The sequence below is a fragment of the Lepisosteus platostomus genome, chromosome 4, assembly GCF_059453375.1.
Source record: "Lepisosteus platostomus isolate fLepPlt1 chromosome 4, fLepPlt1.hap1, whole genome shotgun sequence".
Taxonomy (NCBI): Eukaryota; Metazoa; Chordata; class Actinopteri; order Semionotiformes; family Lepisosteidae; genus Lepisosteus; species Lepisosteus platostomus.
In genome coordinates this window covers 11,698,581-11,724,618 of record NC_142614.1, presented here as the reverse complement: position 1 = coordinate 11,724,618, position 26,038 = coordinate 11,698,581, and the positions used below count along the sequence as shown (strand labels likewise).

General features: G+C 40.3%; 1 long non-coding RNA gene across 3 annotated transcripts; it reads right to left on the bottom strand.

Annotated features, from left to right (window-relative positions):
* Nucleotides 1–9,058: 9,058 nt before the first annotated feature.
* On the bottom strand, nt 9,059–19,828 carry LOC148672644 (uncharacterized). 3 transcript variants are annotated; one of them, XR_015935836.1, is made up of 7 exons: nt 19,612–19,828; nt 18,317–18,465; nt 18,001–18,102; nt 13,018–17,208; nt 11,131–11,181; nt 10,843–10,938; nt 9,059–10,079 (listed from the first exon to the last, which is right to left on the bottom strand). It is a non-coding gene; the product is annotated as an uncharacterized LOC148672644 (long non-coding RNA). The 3 variants fall into 3 exon arrangements; XR_015935835.1 differs by having other exon boundaries at nt 18,421–18,465; nt 19,612–19,826; XR_015935837.1 differs by lacking the exon at nt 18,317–18,465.
* Nucleotides 19,829–26,038: the final 6,210 nt, after the last annotated feature.

The window sequence follows — 26,038 nt, the reverse complement described above, 5'->3', positions numbered from 1 at the left end:
CTCCAAAAGCCCAGCAAAGGCATCAGTAAATGTCTACTTCTCATTCAAACCCTAACCCTAACCCTAGCTCGGGAACTTGTATTACACCAATCAAACACCTTGCCTTCACATCCTGTGTTCAAAAAGTTTCTCAAATGACTCCAAACTCATCAGAAACATTTCATGCCATGCTTTAAAGCACCTTCATTGTATCTGCACTGAATCTGGTTTCAATTCACGCACTTTGTTGTTCTGTCACCTGCTGCTGGAATGTAGCTTGAAATAAGCATGATTTGTGGCATATCGGGGTCAGCATCACAATTCCCACTAAAGTTTGGCTAAAAGTATCATTTTATTTGGATTCCAATACAAAGAATGAAAGAGTTTAGCATGTAGAAAGTGTGTTTGAAAAATTGGCATTTTTAACCATTGTTGAGCGACAGCCGCGCGTCTTAGCAAAAATCGCAAATGTGGGCCAAAAGTTGTCGTCAAGGAAACAACACAACAACACTTTTCGTGCATTTCAACTGCCTCCAAAAGCCCAGCAAAGGCATCAGTAAATGTCTACTTCTCATTCAAACCCTAACCCTAACCCTAGCTCGGGCACTTGTATTACACCAATCGAACACCTTGCCTTCACATCCTGTGTTCAAAAAGTTACCCAAATGACTCCAAACTCATCAGAAACATTTCATGCCATGCTTAAAAGCACCTTCATTGTATCTGCACTGAATCTGGTTTCAATTCCAGCACTTTGTTGTTTGGTCACCAGCTGCTGGAATGCAGCTTGAAATAAGCATGATTTGTGGCATATCGGGGTCAGCATCACAATTTCCACTAAAGTTTGGCTAAAAGTATCATTTTATTTGGATTTCAATACAAAGAATGAAAGAGTTTAGCATGTAGAAAGTGTGTTTGAAAAACTTTGCATTTGTAACTATTTTTGAGCGACAGCCGCGCGGCTTAGCAAAAATCGCAAATGTGGGCCAAAAGTTGTCGTCAAGGAAACAACACAACAACACTTTTCGTGCATTTCAACTGCCTCCAAAAGCCCAGCAAAGGCATCAGTAAATGTCTACTTCTCATTCAAACCCTAACCCTAACCCTAGCTCGGGCACTTGTATTACACCAATCGAACACCTTGCCTTCACATCCTGTGTTCAAAAAGTTACCCAAATGACTCCAAACTCATCAGAAACATTTCATGCCATGCTTAAAAGCACCTTCATTGTATCTGCACTGAATCTGGTTTCAATTCCAGCACTTTGTTGTTTGTTCACCTGCTTCTGGAATGCAGCTTGAAATAAGCATGATTTGTGGCATATCGGGGTCAGCATCACAATTCCCACTAAAGTTTGGCTAAAAGTATCATTTTATTTGGATTCCAATACAAAGAATGAAAGAGTTTAGCATGTAGAAAGTGTGTTTTAAAAACTTTGCATTTTTAAACATTGTTGAGCGACAGCCGCGCGGCTTAGCAAAAATCGCAAATGTGGGCCAAAAGTTGTCGTCAAGGAAACAACACAACAACACTTTTCCTGCATTTCAACTGCCTCCAAAAGCCCAGCAAAGGCATCAGTAAATATCTACTTCTCACTCAAACCCTAACCCATACCCTAGCTCGGGCACTTGTATTACACCAATCGAACACCTTGCCTTCACATCCTGTGTTCAAAAAGTTTCCCAAATGACTCCCAATTCATCAGAAACATTTCATGCCATGCTTAAAAGCACCTTCATTGTATCTGCACTGAATCTGGTTTCAATTCCAGAACTTTTTTGTTTGGTCACCTGCTGCTGGAATGCAGCTTGAAATAAGCATGATTTGTGGCATATCGGGGTCAGCATCACAATTCCCACTAAAGTTTGGCTAAAAGTATCATTTTATTTGGATTCCAATACAAAGAATGAAAGAGTTTAGCATGTAGAAAGTGTGTTTTAAAAACTTTGCATTTTTAAACATTGTTGAGCGACAGCCGCGCGGCTTAGCAAAAATCGCAAATGTGGGCCAAAAGTTGTCGTCAAGGAAACAACACAACAACACTTTTCCTGCATTTCAACTGCCTCCAAAAGCCCAGCAAAGGCATCAGTAAATATCTACTTCTCACTCAAACCCTAACCCATACCCTAGCTCGGGCACTTGTATTACACCAATCGAACACCTTGCCTTCACATCCTGTGTTCAAAAAGTTTCCCAAATGACTCCCAATTCATCAGAAACATTTCATGCCATGCTTAAAAGCACCTTCATTGTATCTGCACTGAATCTGGTTTCAATTCCAGAACTTTTTTGTTTGGTCACCTGCTGCTGGAATGCAGCTTGAAATAAGCATGATTTGTGGCATATCGGGGTCAGCATCACAATTCCCACTAAAGTTTGGCTAAAAGTATCATTTTATTTGGATTCCAATACAAGGAACGAAAGAGTTTAGCATGTAGAAAGTGTGTTTGAAAAACTTTGCATTTGTAACCATTTTTGAGCGACAGCCGCGCGGCTTAGCAAAAATTGCAAATGTGGGCCAAAAGTTGTCGTCAAGGAAACAACACAACACCACTTTTCCTGCATTTCAACTGCCTCCAAAAGCCCAGCAAAGGCATCAGTAAATGTCTACTTCTCATTCAAACCCTAACCCTAACCCTAGCTCGGGCACTTGTATTAAACCAATCGAACACCTTGCCTTCACATCCTGTGTTCAAAAAGTTACCCAAATGACTCCAAACTCATCAGAAACATTTCATGCCATGCTTAAAAGCACCTTCATTGTATCTGCACTGAATCTGGTTTCAATTTCAGCACTTTTTTGTTTGGTCACCTGCTGCAGGAATGCAGCTTGAAATAAGCATGATTTGTGGCATATCGGGGTCAGCATCACAATTCCCACTAAAGTTTGCCTAAAAGTATCATTTTATTTGGATTCCAATACAAAGAACGAAAGAGTTTAGCATTTAGAAAGTGTGTTTGAAAAACTTTGCATTTTTAACCATTTTTGAGCGACAGCCGCGCGGCTTAGCAAAAATCGCAAATATGGCCCAAAAGTTGTCGTCAAGGAAACAACACAACAACACTTTTCCTGCATTTCAACTGCCTCCAAAAGCCCAGCAAAGCCATCAGTAAATGTCTACTTCTCATTCAAACCCTAACCCTAACCCTAGCTCTGGCACTTGTATTACACCAATCGAACACCTTGCCTTCACATCCTGTGTTCAAAAAGTTACCCAAATGACTCCAAACTCATCAGAAACATTTCATGCCATGCTTAAAAGCACCTTCATTGTATCTGCACTGAATCTGGTTTCAATTCCAGCACTTTGTTGTTTGTTCACCTGCTTCTGGAATGCAGCTTGAAATAAGCATGATTTGTGGCATATCGGGGTCAGCATCACAATTCCCACTAAAGTTTGGCTAAAAGTATCATTTTATTTGGATTCCAATACAAAGAATGAAAGAGTTTAGCATGTAGAAAGTGTGTTTTAAAAACTTTGCATTTTTAAACATTTTTGAGCGCCAGCCGCGCGGCTTAGCAAAAATCGCAAATGTGGGCCAAAAGTTGTCGTCAAGGAAACAACACAACAACACTTTTCCTGCATTTCAACTGCCTCCAAAAGCCCAGCAAAGGCATCAGTAAATATCTACTTCTCACTCAAACCCTAACCCATACCCTAGCTCGGGCACTTGTATTACACCAATCGAACACCTTGCCTTCACATCCTGTGTTCAAAAAGTTTCCCAAATGACTCCCAATTCATCAGAAACATTTCATGCCATGCTTAAAAGCACCTTCATTGTATCTGCACTGAATCTGGTTTCAATTCCAGAACTTTTTTGTTTGGTCACCTGCTGCTGGAATGCAGCTTGAAATAAGCATGATTTGTGGCATATCGGGGTCAGCATCACAATTCCCACTAAAGTTTGGCTAAAAGTATCATTTTATTTGGATTCCAATACAAAGAATGAAAGAGTTTAGCATGTAGAAAGTGTGTTTTAAAAACTTTGCATTTTTAAACATTGTTGAGCGACAGCCGCGCGGCTTAGCAAAAATCGCAAATGTGGGCCAAAAGTTGTCGTCAAGGAAACAACACAACAACACTTTTCCTGCATTTCAACTGCCTCCAAAAGCCCAGCAAAGGCATCAGTAAATATCTACTTCTCACTCAAACCCTAACCCATACCCTAGCTCGGGCACTTGTATTACACCAATCGAACACCTTGCCTTCACATCCTGTGTTCAAAAAGTTTCCCAAATGACTCCCAATTCATCAGAAACATTTCATGCCATGCTTAAAAGCACCTTCATTGTATCTGCACTGAATCTGGTTTCAATTCCAGAACTTTTTTGTTTGGTCACCTGCTGCTGGAATGCAGCTTGAAATAAGCATGATTTGTGGCATATCGGGGTCAGCATCACAATTCCCACTAAAGTTTGGCTAAAAGTATCATTTTATTTGGATTCCAATACAAGGAACGAAAGAGTTTAGCATGTAGAAAGTGTGTTTGAAAAACTTTGCATTTGTAACCATTTTTGAGCGACAGCCGCGCGGCTTAGCAAAAATTGCAAATGTGGGCCAAAAGTTGTCGTCAAGGAAACAACACAACACCACTTTTCCTGCATTTCAACTGCCTCCAAAAGCCCAGCAAAGGCATCAGTAAATGTCTACTTCTCATTCAAACCCTAACCCTAACCCTAGCTCGGGCACTTGTATTAAACCAATCGAACACCTTGCCTTCACATCCTGTGTTCAAAAAGTTACCCAAATGACTCCAAACTCATCAGAAACATTTCATGCCATGCTTAAAAGCACCTTCATTGTATCTGCACTGAATCTGGTTTCAATTTCAGCACTTTTTTGTTTGGTCACCTGCTGCAGGAATGCAGCTTGAAATAAGCATGATTTGTGGCATATCGGGGTCAGCATCACAATTCCCACTAAAGTTTGCCTAAAAGTATCATTTTATTTGGATTCCAATACAAAGAACGAAAGAGTTTAGCATTTAGAAAGTGTGTTTGAAAAACTTTGCATTTTTAACCATTTGTGAGCGACAGCCGCGCGGCTTAGCAAAAATCGCAAATATGGCCCAAAAGTTGTCGTCAAGGAAACAACACAACAACACTTTTCCTGCATTTCAACTGCCTCCAAAAGCCCAGCAAAGCCATCAGTAAATGTCTACTTCTCATTCAAACCCTAACCCTAACCCTAGCTCTGGCACTTGTATTACACCAATCGAACACCTTGCCTTCACATCCTGTGTTCAAAACGTTACCCAAATGTCTCCAAACTCATCAGAAACATTTCATGCCATGCTTAGAAGCACCTTCATTGTATCTGCAATCTGGTTTCAATTCCAGCATTGTTTTGTTTGGTCACCTGCTGCTGGAATGCAGCGTGAAATAAGCATTATTTGTGGCATATCGGGGTCAGCATCACAATTTCCACTAAAGTTTGGCTAAAAGTATCATTTTATTTGGATTCCAATACAAAGAACGAAAGAGTTTAGCATGTAGAAAGTGTGTTTGAAAAACTTTGCATTTGTAACCATTTTTGAGCGACAGCCGCGCGGCTTAGCAAAAATCGCAAATGTGGGCAAAAAGTTGTCGTCAAGGAAACAACACAACAACACTTTTCCTGCATTTCAACTGCCTCCAAAAGCCCAGCAAAGGCATCAGTAAATGTCTACTTCTCACTCAAACCCTAACCCTAACCCTAACTCGGGCACATGTATTACACCAATCGAACACCTTGCCTTCACATCCTGTGTTCAAAAAGTTACCCAAATGACTCCAAACTCATCAGAAACATTTCATGCATTGCTTAAAGCACTTTCATTGTATCTGCACTGAATCTGGTTTCAATTCCAGCACTTTTTTGTTTTGTCACCTGCTGCTGGAATGCTGCTTGAAATAAGCATGATTTGTGGCATATCGGGGTCAGCATCACAATTCCCACTAAAGTTTGGCTAAAAGTATCATTTTATTTGGATTCCAATACAAAGGACGAAAGAGTTTAGCATGTAGAAAGTGTGTTTAAAAAACTTTGCATTTGTAACCATTTTTGAGCGACAGCCGCACGGCTTAGCAAAAATCGCAAATGTGGGCCAAAAGTTGTCGTCAAGGAAACAACACAACAACACTTTTCCTGCATTTCAACTGCCTCCAAAAGCCCAGCAAAGGCATCAGTAAATGTCTACTTCTCACTCAAACCCTAACCCTAACCCTAGCTCGGGCACTTGTATTACACCAATCGAACACCTTGCCTTCACATCCTGTGTTCAAAAAGTTACCCAAATGACTCCAAACTCATCAGAAACATTTCATGCCATGCTTAAAAGCACCTTCATTGTATCTGCACTGAATCTGGTTTCAATTCCAGCACTTTGTTGTTTGGTCACCAGCTGCTGGAATGCAGCTTGAAATAAGCATGATTTGTGGCATATCGGGGTCAGCATCACAATTCCCACTAAAGTTTGGCTAAAAGTATCATTTTATTTGGATTCCAATACAAAGAACGAAAGAGTTTAGCATGTAGAAAGTGTGTTTGAAAAACTTTGCATTTTTAACCATTTTTGAGCGACAGCCGCGCGGCTTAGCAAAAAAATGCAAATGTGGGCCAAAAGTTGTCGTCAAGGAAACAACACAACAACACTTTTCCTGCATTTCAACTGCCTCCAAAAGCCCAGCAAAGGCATCAGTAAATGTCTACTTCTCTCTCAATCCCTAACCGTAACCCTAGCTCGGGCACTTGTATTACACCAATACGAACACCTTGCCTTCACATCCTGTGTTCAAAAAGTTTCTCAAATGACTCCAAACTCATCAGAAACATTTCATGCAATGCTTAAAAGCACCTTCATTAGTCCAGCCTCCCCTGATGCTGCCAAGAAAGGCAATCATGACCATGTGGGTGGGTGACAAGCCTCCCTCTCTAGATCTCTGGGAATTACTAATAAGAGACTTGATCTCTTTTGGAATAGTTAAGATTCATCCTAAAAGGTGAGCTTGACCGTTTTAAAATTCTGTGGGATAAGCCTTTGAGAGCATTAGGTTTAAAAGAGGAGCTCAATATATATTCCTAAGCCGTTATATATAACGTTGCTATGACCTTTATGGTTTTAAATGGTAAACTCTGATATAGCTGCAACTGTACCTGTTTTTGTTTTTATTTTGTTTTTTTTCTGTCTTTTTTTCTTCTTTCACTTTCACTTTTATTTGTTTTCCTTAACTTCATACCTTATTTCTTTTTCTTACATTCATTGTTATTCTCTTAAAAAAAATGTAAAAGTTTAAATATTGATGTCTCTGCCGTGATATTTAATAAACAGAATTGGAAAAAAAATGCACCTTCATTGTATCTGCACTGAATTCTGAGTTCTTTAGGAGGTCCCACATGCTGTATCTCTATGCAGAGTTTGTACGCCAAACCCCAAAATGTAACAAAATGTAACATGAACCCCAAGCCCTGTTTCTTACTCACACGTCTCAGGCCCTTATCCTACTTCACAAACTGAAATGGTATAGGTATAGATGAGTATAACCTATACAGGTTGCGCATTCAAATGAGCCCTGCAGTGTTTAAGAGTGGAAAGACAGAGCACACGCCGCAGGGATATCACAGAACACTGAAAGGATGCAGTGGAGATTGTCCAGGTTCTCTTTGAACATTTGTGGGACCTCAACTGTATTGTCTGGGATCTGGCAGCAATGTGACCTGCCGCGATTAACTTTCCTGTAACCCTAGAACATCTTTTTTGTGGAAACTTGTTAAAACAAAAATAGATTTGTTGTTTGCTTCACCTGGAGACGATTCTGTGTTATTTCTTGGTCAGACGCCTATTGGTAGTTTGCAAGTTCAATTTTGTTTCATGGCTAGATGTCATTCTACTTCTTTAAAACACCAGGGCACCATTTTGTTGCATCATCTCTTTTTCACTTCTAGGTACTGTGATTTCCTTCTGTGCTGTTTGGTTCTACATGGCTCTGTTTTTTAAGCCATGTGGTCGCTTATATTGCTGCCATAAACGTGTTTGTGTTGAGACCAAGAAGTCTGGCTAAAGCAGAATTTTAATCGAGTGGCTGAGCAGTAAATGCCAGTTTGGTCAAAGAATGGGTAAAAAAAAGCAGTTAACAGGTAACTATCCTTCTTACCTTCCCCTTTTTACCCTTTCTACAAATTTTCAGAAGGGATGTTTTACACAGGTGCCACAGTGGTTAGCATTGCTATCTTAAAGCCCTGGGATCCTGAGTTCAAATCCTGGAGTGTTGTTTGTGTGGAGTTTGTATGTTCTCCCAATGTTCATGTGGATTTCCTCCATGTGCTCCAGATTCCTTGCATAGTCCTAACATGTACTAACAGGACAATGGGGTTGTGGGAAAATTGGCCCTTGTGTGAGTGTGTGTGTCTGTGTATGCCCTGCTATGGACTGGCATGGACAGTATGCCTCCATTATCCTGTCAAGATCAATATGGTTAGAAAATGGATGGATGTTTTACATATAGTGTAAGTTTTAATAGGCTTATTCAGATTCTCCTTCAGGCCCACAAGCCTTCTTGGTTTTCGTTCCAGTTGAGCTGGAACATAAAATAATCGAAGCCTTAACAATTCTTAATAATCTGGCTCCATCATACATGTCTGAACTTCTTTACGTTTACACTCCCTTCTGTAGACTCTGTTCTGTTGCTCTCTGTACCCAGGACTAAACCTCTGACTTTTGGGGATCAATCTTTTTCTGTCACTGCTACTTTGTTATTGGATGCCCTTCCTCCAGCTTTCTGAAAGGCAGATTCTTAGTGTGTTATTGTTACACACAAGTGTCCTAGGCTTTGGAAAAGAGCTTTATAAAGTATTTTTATTATTATTATCCTATCCTGTAATAGAACATAAAGAACTTTTTTACATCCAATAACAGAACATGTGGATTCATACTTGCACAAACTAAATCTTCAGTAATCTTACTACAAGCACAATAGTCATGCAAAAGACATTAATTTATAAAGTTAAACATAGTGTATTCTTCAAAGGAACAAGAAAAGGTTTATTCCATGCTGAAAAGAGAAGAAATGAAACACAACGTTTCAGCTGTGGAGCCTTCTTCAGGTGTATAGTGAATTCTTTATTTGTTTTTTGAGCATGAATACAACATTGTTTTAGACTTTCCATTTTCATTGCACATTCTACATTACATAGAGTAATATTTTATTGTCTCATAATATCACAACTTGTCAACACATAACCTGTGTATTATACAGAAAATACAATATTACAGTATCTGTGGTGGCTTCGTGAGGCTGAGGGTTACTCTCTCCTGATTATTCTAGTGAAACTCTGTAGGAATTAGACAAATGTACACACCCAAGCAAGCTAACTTCAACCTGAGGAGGACGTGAGGGTTTGTTCACTTTAGTCTGGCTCTACAATAGGGAAATATGAAATTGCACATCGATTTTCACATTAAAACCAGAAACCACATAAAAAAGAAATGAAATGTAACATAAAGACCAATAATGTGTCTAACTCAACATTGGATTTATATACTAATATACAACTGTATGTGCTCCCTCAAGAACCTAATAGTGATCAATGTTTGAGTAAGTAGTTTCTTCCCTTTGTATTAACTCTACAGTATGTAGTTGCATGGTTTAACGAGTTATTCATTATAAAAGATATATTGCTTTTCCACTGGTAATTACAGAAGGCCCAGTCAACACCAAAGTCATTTAGCAATTACAAACAAATTGTAAAGCAAAGCAGAGGAAAAATTTATGTTTTGTGCTCTTGAATAATAATCTCAATGTAAACTATCCTCAACTACAGCATTTGGTTTGAATTATGCACAAGATTAAATGTTGCACTAGTACAAAAATGTCATTTTTCAACTCTAATGGACTGCAGATTGTATGTGAAGCTGTTTCCCATCGCAGTGCCCAAAGTGTAATAATCTCGAGGAGCAGCCCTTTATAGTGCATTAGCTGGTGTTGTATTTCTACTGTAAATGCCGTCCAGGGGGGAATCTTCTCAGGACAGGGGTAGGGGGAGAAGTGAGTTGAAGAAATTATCTTGCAGTTTCTTGCATGCATTTTGAAAGTCAGTGCTCAGCTTCTTGTTGAGGACTGTGCAACGAGAGAGTCAGAGGACAAAACATGAGATTTCATTCTGTAAAGGCCAATCTCACATATTCAGGACAAAACATAACCTGTTCAGTCCACATATCACATCATCCATCCATTCGTTTTCTAACCACTTTATCCAGTTCGGAGTCACGGGGGAGCCAGAGCCTATCCCAGCAAGCAACAGGCGCAGGGCAGGATACATCGTGGACAGGACACCAGTCCATTGCAGGGCAGACACACAGACACACACTCACAGCAGAGCCAATTAACCTACTAGAATGTTCTCCTTCATATTGGCGTGGGCTTCATCCCACAGTCCAACATGCTTGTACTGAAGGTTAATTTGTTTTGGGGAAAATAGGCTCTGTTATGAGTGTGTGAGCGTCTTTGTGTGTGCCCCCCAATGGACTGGTGTCCCATTTAGGGTCTATCCTACCTTGTGCCCATTGCTTGCTGGGACGGGCTCCAGCACCCATCGGGATCCTGAATTAGAATAAGCAGTTAAAAAATGAATGCATGGATAACAAGGGTTATCATTTTTTAGTGGTAGAGTAAGAGCATTCTCCAGGGCTTTATAATCATATTCTAAGATATTAAATGCAAAGAATGGAACATTATCAAAATCCAGACAATGTAGTTTTTTTTTAAACCATGCATTTTGTTACCTCTCACACTGAACTTAAAGTAATTTTGTGGCAGCCCTCTCACTGTTTTACATCGGTGCAGTACCAACTCCTGTCCTACTGCTGTCTTTTCCACTCACCTGGATGATGCTTTTTGCAGAGGCACTTGATCATTTGAAGCTTCTCCTCGTTTGATTTTGGAATTCTTTGACAGCTCACCTTCTTATTCTTCATCACTATGGGAAAAGACCAACCAAAGTGTATCAGAACAAAGTTTATATAAAGATATAAATAACTTTAAGGAAAACAAAAAAAATAGTAAATAAAATGTTAAGACCTAAGCAGGAAGGTATATTTTAAGAGTAAATATCCTTTGTTCTTGATCTATTGATTCTAAATTCCATTTGGCAAGTAAAATAAAGACTCACCTTTGCAACCGCAGACATTTTTTAACAGATATGGTCGTCTCTGAGAGTCAACTGACATGGAGAAAAGAAAGACATAAATTGGTATTTTAATTCTACACCAAATCCTTCAGAACTCTTCCAGGAAACCAATGGGAAGAGTCTGTGAAAGGTCAGCTGAGTAAATCTGACCTTTCCCAGAGTTCATTTTTGGTCAATGACAAAAACAGGTCAACAAAACCTATGGCATGATTATATACTCTAGTCATGTAATTACTCCAGAATATATAAACATAACGAATACATAAACAGTACATGCCATGACATGCATTACATCAACAAAAGATATTTTATTTCATCAATTAATTGTCCCAAGTATTTCTAAATTTACTGGGTTTGTTATCATTACCTGTGTTAGTAAGTAACCAGTTCTGTATCTTCTTACTGTCTTTCATAAATGGAAATCATTGCTTGAGTCAATTGTACACTGCCAGAGTGCAAGAGGAGGAATGTTTCTATTTATCCAATTGACCTTGTGCTACTCCATAGATGACTACAAATAAATTAACTTTGGAGTTGGAATGGATTTGACTAATTCTGGTCTGTTTGAGATCTAGGCTCATCACTGGCCCTGAAGCCATTTTGAAACCAATAACAAGGGAATATAGCTCTGTACAGGGAAACAGAACTGGGTACTGAACTTCTCACAATCCAGAGTCTGCAGTTTGAAAACATAATGTAACCATTACATTACTTTATTAGTCATTTGTAAATGATTAATTATCAAAGAGGGATTGTCCATGTCATTTCTTTTTCTTTTTGGTTTTAGTGCCTTGAAATATTTGGTTATGAAAGACACTGGGTAGCAATAAAGGTGCTGCTGTAGGTTTTTGTGAGTAATGCTGCGCTTGGTTGTTTTTGCAAAATATAAACTGGCTCACAATAACTAAGTAGTGATTCTCAAAATGCAGTTCTTGGGGGGGAAGGATTATGTTTTAACATGTGGCATACACTGTGGTTTCACTTGACAAAATATATTAATTGAGTGATTTAGTATCTTCTATTATGATAAACCAGTAAACTATAGAAGTTCCAACGCACCAGCACTTAACTGTTTCCACAAACTACCTTGAATCTAGAATTTCCTTAATTCTAGGATGATACAGTTTTAATCATTATTCTGCAGAACATGCATACATATTGTCAACCACAAAATTGCATTTAGGTGAAACACAATAAAGCCTTAACAAAATGTTATTGTAAAGTTCAGAATTCATATGAACAACAATTTTGAATAATTTGGCTGGTTATATAGAGATATTTATAAAGATTTTACAGATATACTTAAAGCATGAAACATGCCATTAATCAAACATTGTCTGACTCTTCACTCTTAGATGTTACAGAAATGAGGCAACAAAACCTTTTACATCTGAAATCTGACCAGACCAGAATTACGTTAATTGATTAAACTCCGTAAATGCGTTAAAGCCTCCGTTTTCTTTATTCCGAGCTCATTCCTGTTACACGGTGCTGGCTGGTTCATCCAAACGTGTTCTTCACTAGTTGCAGCAGGTTAAAAGCTCTGCTACTCAGATTTTAAACAAAACTAAAATGCAAGAGCATATACTATATCACTTATCATAGCTTACTGGCACGCAATCCCTGTGGGTTTCAGAATAAGGTTGAAAGAACTGCTGCTACGCTTGTTGAACTTAGTTGTCATCAATTAGTCATTTTTCCTTTTCTATCAGTTAAGGATTTTAACACAGCGTGGAGCAACAAATGAGCACATGCAGAAAAAAAGAGGTCTGTTTTAATTTAAGTAAAATAAGCCTTTAAAGCAACAAAGGAAATTTAGGTCTCTTGACATTACCTGTTGCAACTTAACAAGTTTTGTAGTTGTCTTACCCATATAGTTGCTGCAGATTGCTGCCAAAACAAGAATCACCAGCATCAGACACACCAGCTTGGCCATAATGGTTTTTGTGCTCTGTCTTGAATTCAAATGTAGTAATAATCTCTTTGACATTAACCTCAAAGTCTCAATTACATAACCTCTTCTGGTGAAGAAACTGGAGGTTCTGAAATTTTGCTGGTAAACAGGATTTATATACAGTAGGATAAGGAAAGCCTGTTGGCCAAGTCTAAACAAGTTATTACATTTCTTCTTTCTTTGGTTTCTTTGGTTTCATGTTTGCATTCCGCTGTGATTCTGTGATTTTCAGATAAGAGTTTAAGTAGGATGCTGGTTCATGTATACGTTACCCAGGACTTGATCAATGTTTGATCGAACTTTTATTTCACATCATAGGATCATTTCTTAGAGGGAAAAGAAAGTTATTTAAGACCTGTTTTGGTCTTATTATTTAGATTATTATAATGATGAAATCCAGCCTGACAGAGTTGGGAGTGTGGGATATTGACTTTCTTCTAGATAATATCGACTATATATAATAATATCGATAATATTTACCTTGCTGGTAAATTTCTGTTTCATTATTATTATTACACCGTCTTGAAGTAAAGTTGGTCTTATTTCTTACGAGGTATAGTTTTTATGCTGCATTTTGATATTGTTGCTAAAACTTGATGAAAACAACGGGTAGTGTTGTATATTTTCACATTCTTGTGGTCAGTGCTGTCTCATTTTTGTGTTTCTTTTTTAAATACTGGTTTCACTGCTGTGAAAAGACATTTATCCAGAGGATACTGGAGAGTCCTTGCACATGAAATACATTGTCTAACAATGACAAAACTGAACTTTAGGGTTTTCACACACAGGTGTCTATGCATAGGGCAGAGAAGATTATTATTGTTGATTTTATGATAAAATTGATTCATTCCAAAATGTTTTTATCAGAAGCTATCAAACTGGATGCTGTTCCACTGAGGGACAGGCCTTATTGTTTCATTTGTTTTAAGATTGTTGTAGATTCCTGTGATCTGATGCATCCACATGTAATGATAGCCGGACCAGGGACGCCAAATATGTAACGTTGCCATAGCCAAAATGTAACGTAGTGGCTCTCTGAAGGCACCAGTTCTGTAGGGTTTGGGCATTTACTGAAACAATTATTAATTGTAGCAGTAAATCACAAAGTTGATTCTTTTGATGGCTTTAGAATCCAACCATGCGACATAACTCAAACAACGCACACATGCAGGTACTAATACACGAGGATACATTTATTAATACATAGAATATGCATGTAAAACTAACAGATCTTATCGAGAGGGTTATCAGAATACAAAAGATATATATTCAGTCAGTTACGAAGTGTTACACATCAAGAGGACATACGTTCAGTATATCATTCATTAAGGCCGTTTCGTAAATGAACTTGGATATAACTTCTACATTAGATACTCAAAAGAAGTACATAACTCTTAGGAATTAAATTGATATCAACTGGTTGGGATAACAATTGAATTCTCGAGCTGTAATGCATTGAAGTTGAATACTCATCCAATCTTTGGGGATTCAGATCTCCTGCGGGCACAAAGAAACAGTTGCAGGCTGTTGCTGTCCAATCCGCGCTCTCTGGCTCAGTGCCAGGCTGTGCTGTGCGGCTTGCGACGGTGCGCTGCTGATGCTCACTGACCGGCTAGTTAGCAAAGTTTGTGCACAGAAGAAAAGATGACTGTGGGTCCCAGCAAGTCAGGAAGAGGACCGGTTCGTTCCTGATGAAGCTAGTTCTGAATAGTGATTCAGCTGTCCAAAGTTCCGACCTGTTCACGAGGCCTGCTGCTGGTGCTAACCTCGGGTGGATCCTCTGGTTACTCTCTGGCAACCTCCGCTCTAGACTCTTAGAACAAAGGAAAGTTCTGGCACTCGGACACACTGGCCATTCCGTGGTTGTCCGGGCTGAGTCTCAGGATGGTCAGGAGGCGCGCTGCGAGAATGTCCTGCCCTTGGGAGCCTTCTGCTCCTGGGCCGTCCTGCCCTGGAATTCTCCTTTGAATTCCCTTTAGAAAAGTCCACAGAATTCTCCTGAATCTTACTGAATCTTACTGAATCTCTGTGTTGCCTGTTTTTACCTGGAGGAACTTCCGCTCATTCATTGGCTGAAAGTTCCATGGGCATCAGAGTCCCACGTGGGTTACTCGGCCCTACCAGTCCCTGATTGGTTGATCAAGGTGAGATATGAGTCACTTACTCCTGACACTTAGGAATGCAGTCCAGATGTCCATCTGGCACTCCCTAGACAGATAGGCGCCAATGGATGACCATTGATCATGATAGCCAGGCTTAGCTAAGTGCATCCCCCTTTGGGAGCTGTCCTTATCAAAGGAACCTTAAATCAGCCTGCATGAATAGTTTCTCTGTGGCTGCACCACAGAGATGAACAGAGAGATGAGGCCTAATTTGGGAAAGCTCCGAAACACTTAATTCTTTCTTATTAATAAGCCTCGCCGCTATACACGTCTGCTCACACAACTCCATCTCGCCTCCTAATCCTATCCCTTAATCAGGCCTAAGCTGAAACAACCCCTCACTGTCAAACAGAATTAGCAGTTTCAGACTGTCTCGCTTTGTGTATTCATGTGATCTTGCTCATATTTAAATGGAACAACAGAACATTTGCCATTGTTGATATCAGCAGGGTACTTGTACAGAATATCCATGTGTTTTTCAAGAACTATTATGTGCTTGCCTGCGGTATGGAAAAAAACTAGTAAGAAGGCTTATTTTACAGTAACGTCTCATTAAACAGATGAAGAACATTATTTATTTTGTATCTCAGGATTGTGATGAAAATAATACTGGTAAGCACAACAGATTCCTGGGACCAGCAATTTTATTTACATCCTAATAGACATTGCACAGAAATCAAGTTTCATTCTTTGTTACGATAAGCTGTTTGCAAAAAGCCATACAAAAAATCCTCACCTTTGTGAGATGGAGTTGTCACACAAGTTATTCCAGCATTACATTAGGATTTTGAGTCCACAGGGGCTACACACAGGGCACCATTCATCATTTGAGATATAACATCTGCATAGCCACTGGAGACGCCTGCTCATGATAAAAAGCAGTGTGCATAACACACCTAAGGTAGACGGATGTTTAAAGCCAAAAAGCCAGGGTTCCTTCGCTCAAGTTTGGCTCTGTAATGAGGAAATAGGAAATGCTGCAGAAATTCAAGCAGCTACTCAGAGTAAAGAGCTTTATTTTAACATGTACCTATAGCACAAGTAAAACAATATATGTTTAAATGATAACATCTCAGAAAACATGAAAGATCTTTAAAATTAAAAATAATTGTAGTGTTCCTCTTGATACTTTCTACATTTGCCTATAAATTCAAATATAACATATCTAGGCATAGGCGTATAACTCGTTATCAAAAGACTGTGCTAATCCTGTGGCCATTTGAGTCACCATTTGCAGGTTATTGAGCAGTTAAAAAATACATTACAATTAAAGGAAAGCCAAGAGCAAAAATCTGTTTAGGCTTTTTAAACTCAAGGAATCTTAGCTGGCATAGCATTGGGCTTGAAGCATATAAGATCTATAAAGCTGTGACTATGTCATCTTTCAGTCTGATCTCTAAATTAAAGTAGAGATTACTAGATTAAGCAGTTTAGAAACTCACCAGCTTCTTTAGGTACAATGAAATTGTTCGAGTCTTTCAAAATTGGTGATTCAGTATTGGGTTGGAGACCTCTGTTGTAAAGCAAGGCAGAGGGAAATCAGAAGTGTTGGGTTCTTAATAAATAAATATTAAGAATATTAAGAACCAAACCCATCAATCTTAATCTTAAATACTAAGACTGAAAAACTTTCCTAACTGAAGCCTTTGGTTTGAAAGATTAAATGTTATTGCACTTATGCTGCTTTGCTTTGCCTGTACTATGAGAAGTTTAATGTTATGTACAAATGTTTCACATGACAGTGCTGAAAGTGGAAAACGTCACTAGGTATATCCCTTTTAAGTTTGAAGCACAAGCATCTATCATAGGTTCATCTGGGCTTTCAAAACACTGTCTGGGATGAACTCCTTGCTTCTTCTCAGGTCAAGGGAATAGATATGGGTTAGGGTTAGGGTTTTCTCTTGCATGTCTTCTGCAGTACTTCATTCTGCAACACCTTGCGATCTGTGTTTGAACAGAGGACAAAAGAGGAGAATTTACTCTGGGGCAAATTACACCTGTTCGGGACAAGGAGTAAGCACTGTGAAGATTGACAGGTCCCTGTATTTAATTTAGCACCAGCAACTACAGTGTTGCCTTTTGTGGATGTGCATTCTAGCGTGTACAATATTCAGACTAAATTAATAACAAGACTGTGCAGAAGACAATTAGAAATCAGAGTTGACGTTGCTGTGTAAATAGATCATTCACATGTCACAGGAAGGAAAACAATTAAGCTTTATTAATGTGACTCTTTGTGGGTCAGGAGTTATGTCTTCACCTTCCTTTGCTAGTCTGTTAGTGTGTAAAAAAACTGAAAATATATATGCAGATTAAGTAAGCATAAATAAAAAAATAAGTAATAGGTTTATTCCATGCTGAAAAGAGAAGAGAGAAAACCCAATGTTTCAGCCATGGAGCCTACACCTGAAGAAGGCTCCATGGCTGAAACGTTGTGTTTTCTCTCTTCTCTTTTCAGCATGGGATAAACCTATTACTTGTTCCTTTACAGCCTACGCATGCTGACGCAGCTACCCGCCTGAACTAAATAAAAAAATGTTAAAAGGCCATATTTTCCAGATGCTAAAGCAAATGCAATAAGCATCTGCAAAATTTGTTGCAGGCTATCAAATAGGCAATAATGATTTATTTTCACTCCCCACAAGGGATAACATCTGATGTTTAAACAGCCATACTTTTGGCAGGCATTTCCTTTGACTGTTGGCTTGGGTGACAGAAGGTGGCACTATCACGTACCATGCTTATGTTTTGAGCAAAGGCAGCGTAAAATCCGTGACAGCTCTTGTTCGGTCTGTGGAAGGAATCTGCTCGGGCAGACCACACTGTTAACTGCTGTAGCTGTCAGAAAAGAACACAAAAGGCACATAAGAAACATTTTTTAAAAGTGCATACCTGGGAACAAGGCATGAAAAAAAGGGTTCAGATCTTGAATCTCTTACAAAACCATATGAAGGGTTAAAAAGGACAGGCGGCCATTCTTCCAATCTACACTATTTGGTAGTTAGTAGCTATTTCATCCAAGAATCTCATCCAGCTTCTTTTTGAAAGGTACCAGAGTTTTGGCTTCAGCAACATGGCTGGACAGCTTGCTCCACACTCCCACCACCCTTTGTGTAAAGAAGCTCCTCCTCTTGAGCGAATGGGGTGGACACTCACCAAAGCAGCCACACTTGTTCTTGACATGCCTTCCTTCAGAATAGACTAGAAAAAGGGAAAATGTAAGAAGTGACTCAGTTCTCCATGTAAAAACCCTCACAGCTTTTATAGAAGAACACAGAGAGAGTGAATGGTTGAGTAAGACAGAAATTTTGTGATGTAGATTTGGAATCTCAAATTGTTTTTCCCTATAAAACTACAGTAACTAACAATGATGTGATGCCTTGTTCAAAGCATCGTGCTCCATAAAGTCAAACTCACCCACTGATAGGGGGCATGAGCAGAGCTTAGACCATCATCAGCCAGTTTAGTCCGGCCCTACTGATGATGCTCAGTAGGAGAGGAGCTGCATGTTCAAATATCTGGTGTCTGTGCTTGGCTGAGTTGCTGAAACAGCCATCTTTGGCGTTACGACTGAATGCCTCTAAATCGGAACCCTCCCGAAAATGCACAGCACTATGCAATATGGGGCAAAGTGCAGCTAGGTGATATACAAGTAAACGTCAGTGTTTTTTTTTGTCCCTAGAAAGGGAAGAAGCCTGAATTCCCCCCTGCAGTGAGCCCAGATGTGCTATGTCACTCAGTCAAAAAGACAAAAACCACCTTAAAACAGTTGTGAGCTCTAAAATCACTGGTGAGCCCAGATTTATGTCCAGCAAATCCTGAGGAAAGGCCTGTGGCATCTTTTGTGACCCATCACCTTATCCTTCATTGTTCTTTTGAATTTTTGCTTTCAGGAACCTGCTTTCGCTGTCCACAGTGCAAGACAAATAGAAGAAACTCTAGTTTTGTTCCAGAGGCCATTAGACTTGCAACAAATGAATGTAAAAAAAGTTTTATCAGTATCACTATCTCTATTGGATAGAACCCCCTCTTCAAATGTACTTTACTACTTTCTTAAATATCTAATAATCCAATTATTATTTAATTAGTAGTATAGGACAGAGTCCTAACAATGCACACTGTTACTTTCATAATAAATTTATTATCTGCCTGCTGTTTGTTTTTTTTGTTTTTTATAAAAGTTGTGTGCCATGCTGCTTCCTGCTAAACTGACCCCTTTGGAAATGAATAAAAAGGTATTTGGATTTGAACTGTACTGAATATCTCTCAGACTATTCTTTACGTCTTTATGCATCTGAAATCACCCACAATGCTCCCAGTGTTGTAGAAGTCAAAGACTTGCCTTACCTGTGTGCTCACTGCAGATTGCTACTAGAATAAGAATGGCCAACATCAGACACACCAGCTTGGCCATAGTGGCTTGTGTGTCCAAGGATGTCTTGACCTCAGAGGAACTGACAAGCTGTTTCAAATGTTGTACACTGAGTCTCTCCTTAAATCACCTCTGCAGGAGAGGATGATCCAGGTCCTGGGTTCATATAGCCAATGGGAGGCCTTTGTAATTAACGCACTCTTTGACTACATCTAAACTGGCTGCTGTGTTTGCTTTATCTCGTCCTTGTTTACATGCTTCTCTCCTCAGTTAGTGATTTTCCCACGCAGTGTAAGATAATCATCCGTATGTTTTGGGGGCAACGGCCATGAGTATGCTGCGATTAAGGAGATAAAAACTCTGCAATCTGCACTCTCCAGACACAAACACACAATGCAAAGCATTTGTTCACTAAGGGGGTGGCTCGTGGCGCAATGGTTAACATTGGCTCTGGGTTCAGTTCCTGTGGTGCTTTCTGCATGGAGTTTGTAAGTTCTCCCTATGTTTGTGTGGGCTTCCTCCAGGTGCTCCAGTTTCCTCCCACAGTCTGATTGGCTTCTGGGAAGATTGGTCCTGGTGTGCCCTGTGATGGACTAGTGTCCTGTCCAGGATGTATCCTTTCTTGCACCCATTACTTGCTGGTATGGGCTCCAGCTCCCCCGTGACCCTGAACTGGGTAAAGCAGTTAGAAAATGGAAGGATCTGGGAGGTATATGGTGGTGTTCTCCTCTCAGAAACTCCCACACTTCACTGATAGGAGATGTGAAGCGAAATGCATCTCTTTTGTCTTCCTCAGAGGTAAATATGACATGTGCCCTATGATGGACTATGGAATTTTTTTACAGAAATTTAATCCATCCATTTTCTAACTGCTTTTCCAATTCAGAGTTGTGGGGCAGCTCATCAAGCAATGGATAGGACATCAGTCCATCACAGGACAGACACACACTGAATGACAGAATTCACTACACATTTAAAACAGAGATAATTTTTGACAAATTCAACCACCAGGAACTACTTTAGGCTTAGCTTGGAAATGGAAATATTGAAAATATGTGCCATTTCATTTCCTAAAGAGCTGTGCTCCTTTTACTATTTGCTCAGCTGATTATTTCACATGCAATGTGTGAATTTGGCTGCTCTGTCAAAAGAGTTAACTCTGTATGGGCATCTGTTCATCCAGCCATTAACTTTTTATATTGGTGTCTGTTTATTCAGTGTCTGATCTAATTATGCACACGCATTTTAAAAGGGTCATTAGTACAATGTCAAAGAGAATATATGTTTTAAATATCAATCAGGATTTCTGGAAGTCAGTATGTGAATCTAAAGTGAATTTAAAGATATATTTACTTTTAGAGATCCTTAGTTATGCAGGTGGATTTTATATAGTAGGTTGTTTAAGTGAAGAGGGTTTGGAACTGGGCTCTTTCAAAATTGCTTTGGTTTATGTAACCCCCCCACACACACACACACACACACACACACACACACACACCCGGTGCAGCAGGGACTGTACAATACTGCTTTTGTGTTTTGATCTTATAGAGGTGTCTGATTTCTGAGATGTTAACAGACAAGAATAAATAATGGGGGTTGATTTGAAATCTAAGTAAATAAAAATGTGCTTCCAGCTCTCCTCAACAACCTGGCCAGTGTTCACAGAAGCCAATTAACCTACCAGTCTGTCTTTGGACTGTGGGTGGAAACCCATGCAAAACGCCCAGAGAACATACAGACTCCACAGAGACAGCATCCCAGGAATAGAATCCAGGGCCCCATTGCTGCGAGGCAGCAATTCTAACTAGTGTGCCACTGCGCCACCCATTTTTGGTTATAGTAGTGGCTAATTTAGTTAGTCTCTTAAGACTCCTCCTGGTCGCTATGGGAGTTGGGGCATGATAAGAGATGGGTAACCTGGGGCTCTATTTGAGACTATTTGAGTAGTCGCACACACCACAAGCATTTATTTGATTTAAGCATTTTTTTTTCACCTCAAGGTCGAACAGATTTCTTTAAACAAAGTGTTATGTTTTCCCGACAACTTATTCCAGAAGCCTGTGGAAAATACCACAGGAAGCTGCTAGGAAGCCATATTTTGAGGACCTCCTCTCTTTGGTGTCTTTTCTGATCCCCAGTCTTTGATGTGCAGTTTGGATGAGAATTATTATGTGAATCTGAAATCTCCCCAGGAAGTCTGATTTTCCAGTAGTTAGTCACTTGTGAATTGAGCAGTAGTTAGCATTGCTGCCTTGCAGCCCTTGGGCCCTGGGTTGCTATCTATGTGGAGTTTATATGTTCTCCCTGTGTCCGTGTGGGTTTCCTCCCACAGATCAAGAACACACTGTTAGGTTAATTGGCTTCTGAGAAAATTGGCCCTTGTATTACAGGGTCACAGGGGATGTGGAACCTCTCTCTGTAAGCGCCCTGGTGCCAGGCTTGGTATGCCCTGGACACCATAGGCACACACAGAAACGCACACAATTAAGCTGCAAGTATGTTTTAGGACTGTGGGGGGAAACCGCAGCACCTGGACAAAATCCATGTGAACACAAGGAAGAACATACAAACTCCATACAGACAGCACCCCGAGATTGAATCCAGATCTCTCTAGTGCTGTGAGGCAGCAATGCCAACCACTGCGTCACAGGTTTCCCCTCCAAAAACATCTGACCTTGGGCAAGTCTGATGAAGCACTGACATGTACTGCAGCCAGTGAACAGATTCATTATAATAATAATAATAATAGCTTATACTTATGTAGCGCTTTTTTCTGGACACTCCACTCAAAGCGCTTTAAAGGTAATGGGGCTTCCCGTCCACCACCACCAGTGAGCAGCACCCACCTAGATGATGCGACGGAAGCCATAGTGCACCAGAACGCTCACCACACATCAGCTCTCAGTGGGGAGTAGAACAGAGTGATGAAGCTAGTTCATAGATGGGGATTATTAGGAGACCATGATTAATAAGGGCCAATGGGAAATGTGGCCATGACACCGGGGTTACACCCCTACTCTTTTTGAGAAATGTCCTGGGATTTTTAATGACCACAGAGAGTCAGGACCTCGGTTTTATATCTCATCCGATGGACGGCGCCTTTTTACAGTATAGTTGTCACGCTTTCTGCAGCCAGAGGGCGCTCCTTCTCTGTCCTGTCTCTAGTTTCCGGTCTGCTGTCCTTCCTGTCCCTCTCTTTCCCTTGGGCTATATATTTCCGGGTCTTGCACTCTGTCCTTGCTCAGCATTGACGTTCGGATGTCCTGAGACCCGCCTAGCACCAGGGCGCCCCACGTCCGCTCCCTGAGGGCATAGGTTTCTATACGGCATTCCTGAACTCTTTGCACTATGAGCCCGGGCCTTTTTCCCGTCTCGCCGCTACGCATATGGGTCTATTTCCGCTCTCCTGCTCCCCACGGTTAGTCCCTTTGGACGTCCGTGACAGAATGCTGAGCCACCTACTGACCCCGCGAGCGGCGTTTTTTTTTTGTCTTGCCGCAGTTTTTTTTCTTTTTTTTCTCTGGGCTGTTTTTTTTTTCAGTTCCTCTATTCTAATCACTGGATATCACTCCGATCTTCCGTGCCTGTGAGCGGGTCCTGCACCTGGCTTTCCTCGGGTAGATCACTCCGATATCAGTGATTGAATGTTGAGCTGGCTTGCCTATTCTTATTACTGGATATCACTCCGAGCTTCTGTGTCTGGAGCGGGTTCTCGTGCCTGGCTCTTCCTGGTCTGGCTCTCTCCGATATCAGTGATAGAATGGTAAGCTTTCTGCCGTTCCTCCATTCTTTTCGCTGGATATCACTCCGGGCATCTGTGTCTGTGAGCGGACTTCGGTCTGGCTTTCCACAGGTTGTCCACTTCGATATCAGCGTTAGAATGTGAACGTGCCTTTTGCCCAGTCTGCGGTATTTTTCCCTGGGGTTTTTGTGTTTTTTTTGCCTTTTGTTTTGATTTTTTTTCTTCCTGGTTTCCCCTCCTTTTTGGTCCCCCCTGCTCTCTGTGTCTTGGGTTCCTACCTGTTTTTGGTTCCTATATGTTTTTTGTGGTTTGTCTCCCTGGCCTTTCCCAGGTTTTTGTCTGTGTTTGTGCTTGTGTACTTTTTTGTTTTTAGTCCCTGGAGCTCTTCTCTACCCCCCCTTCCTCCACCCAATAAAGGTTTATACCCCGGAGGAAGGGGTAGCTCTCAGCCGTGGATTCCCGGAGGTTTCCTTTCAGTTAAATGAGGTTTTTCCTCCCCCCAGTGCTGGGCAGCTCATTTATTTGTATGGGCGTCGGGAGCCGCCCATGAAGGGGGGGGGTACTGTCACGCCCTCTGCAGCCAGAGGGCGCTCCTTCTCTGTCCTGTCTCTAGTTTCCGGTCTGCTGTCCTTTCTGTCCCTCTCTTTCCCTTGGGCTATATATTTCCGGGTCTTGCACTCTGTCCTCGCTCAGCATTGACGTTCGGATGTCCTGAGACCCGCCTAGCACCAGGGCGCCCCACGTCCGCTCCCTGAGGGCATAGGTTTCTATACGGCATTCCTGAACTCTTTGCACTATGAGCCCGGGCCTTTTTCCCGTCTCGCCGCTACGCATATGGGTCTTTTTCCGCTCTCCTGCTCCCCACGGTTAGTCCCTTTGGACGTCCGTGACAATAGTGTCCCTGTCACTATACTGGGGCACTAAGACCCATACAGACCGCAGGGTGAGCGCCCCCTGCCAGCCCCTACACAAAGAATATTAAGAGGGATGAAATATTGTATTTCTGGTGCTACTGTATCTCTATAACCCATTTACTGCGCATTCTTACCCAGTAATGTAATTGTCAGTGAAATATTATCAGAATTGTCCTTCTGTTGGTTAGAATTCATACTTGTTTAGTTTTTGAGCTGTAGAGCTCGTCAATTTAGATATGCAACTGTGAAGTGTGAACTATGATTAGTCCACGATGTAGCCTAAGAACAAACTTTTCACATACTCACTGCTTGTGAAAAATGATAAAATACAGACTCATCAGGAGAGCTCAGGCCAAAATGAAATCTCTGGATCAAAAGTGTGAAATATAGCCTTGGCATACCTTTGAAAGGTGAAAGCAATTTCTTATGGCACATATAGTATACCAAAATCTCTGTAAACTCTTACATTTACAATTAACTGTACTATTGCAAGAATTCTAATTTTACTATACTTAATTCTGATTACTGTCATATGATCAGAACACATAATAAGCACTAAATATAATATACCAATAATTAAACAGATATGCAGACATAAAAATTGATAATATACAGCACCACAATCCTTAACTTGTCACGGATAGTAGGTAATCCACATCAATAATTATTTCTCCATGATGCCAACCCGTTCACTTTGGGAGTCTGGACCAAGCTGTCCAAATCCAATGTCCTTGTTTCTTTCAAGAAACAGCTGGATCAGATCCTCCTGTCAGGACTGGAGGACTGGAGGCACTACTTTACAAAAAGCATTGTGGGAGTGTGGAACAAGCTACCCAGGAATGTTGTTGAAGCCAAAGCCCTAGTTACTATCGAGAAATGGCTGGGTGAGATCAAGCCAGACCATGTGCTACTGTTTGGAGAATTCTGGGTACAGCTGGTAAATGGCACAGGAAGTTCATTTACAGCACGTCAAGATAGTGTATTGAAGGTCCATGAAGACCATTTTAATTCTCAATATTTACAACTGAAAAAAAATGTATTTGGATATATTTTCCATCTAGAATATGTACAGTATGTTGACAGAAAGAACTGTTCTCTAAAATAACACTGGCTAAAGTTGATTCTTTCTGCGAGATCAAGTTATCATAAGGATGTCTGACATACCTAGACTCAACAGAAGCCTGTTCTGAATTGCCTTTGCTTATCAACCTGACCATTCCTCCTGGAGATAACACAGGGAAGCTAGATAACATTCCCCTTTCATATTTTGAAATCAGTATCTTTGCATCCAGCACTGCCCTGTGGAATTTGATTACTCAGTGTGCTGGGAAAGTATAGATATCAAATGGATAAACAAAACGAAAGGTTCATGGAAAGTAACACAGATAAATGATTCTTCAAAATCCCACATTCCTGGACAAACATATAAATAATAGTTCAGGCCAAAACTTACCAAATATACATTTTTAGTTGTTTTTTTGTAGAAAGCAATTTGGAAAGTGTAAGCTTTCCAAAACTTTAGATTTTATACATATAAATAAAAAGGCAAGACAAAGCACCGACCCTCTACAGTCTATCTATAGTTTAAAGTTCAAAAGTACAAATTTAGACACCAGCATTTGATTTTTTTTAAATAAGCAACAATCAGTTGCAATCAGTACACAACGTGGAGTGAGGGAATAGGAAAAATGTGGCATGTAACAAACATTTCTCAGGCACCGTTCAGTGCTTAGAGACCTTTTACAC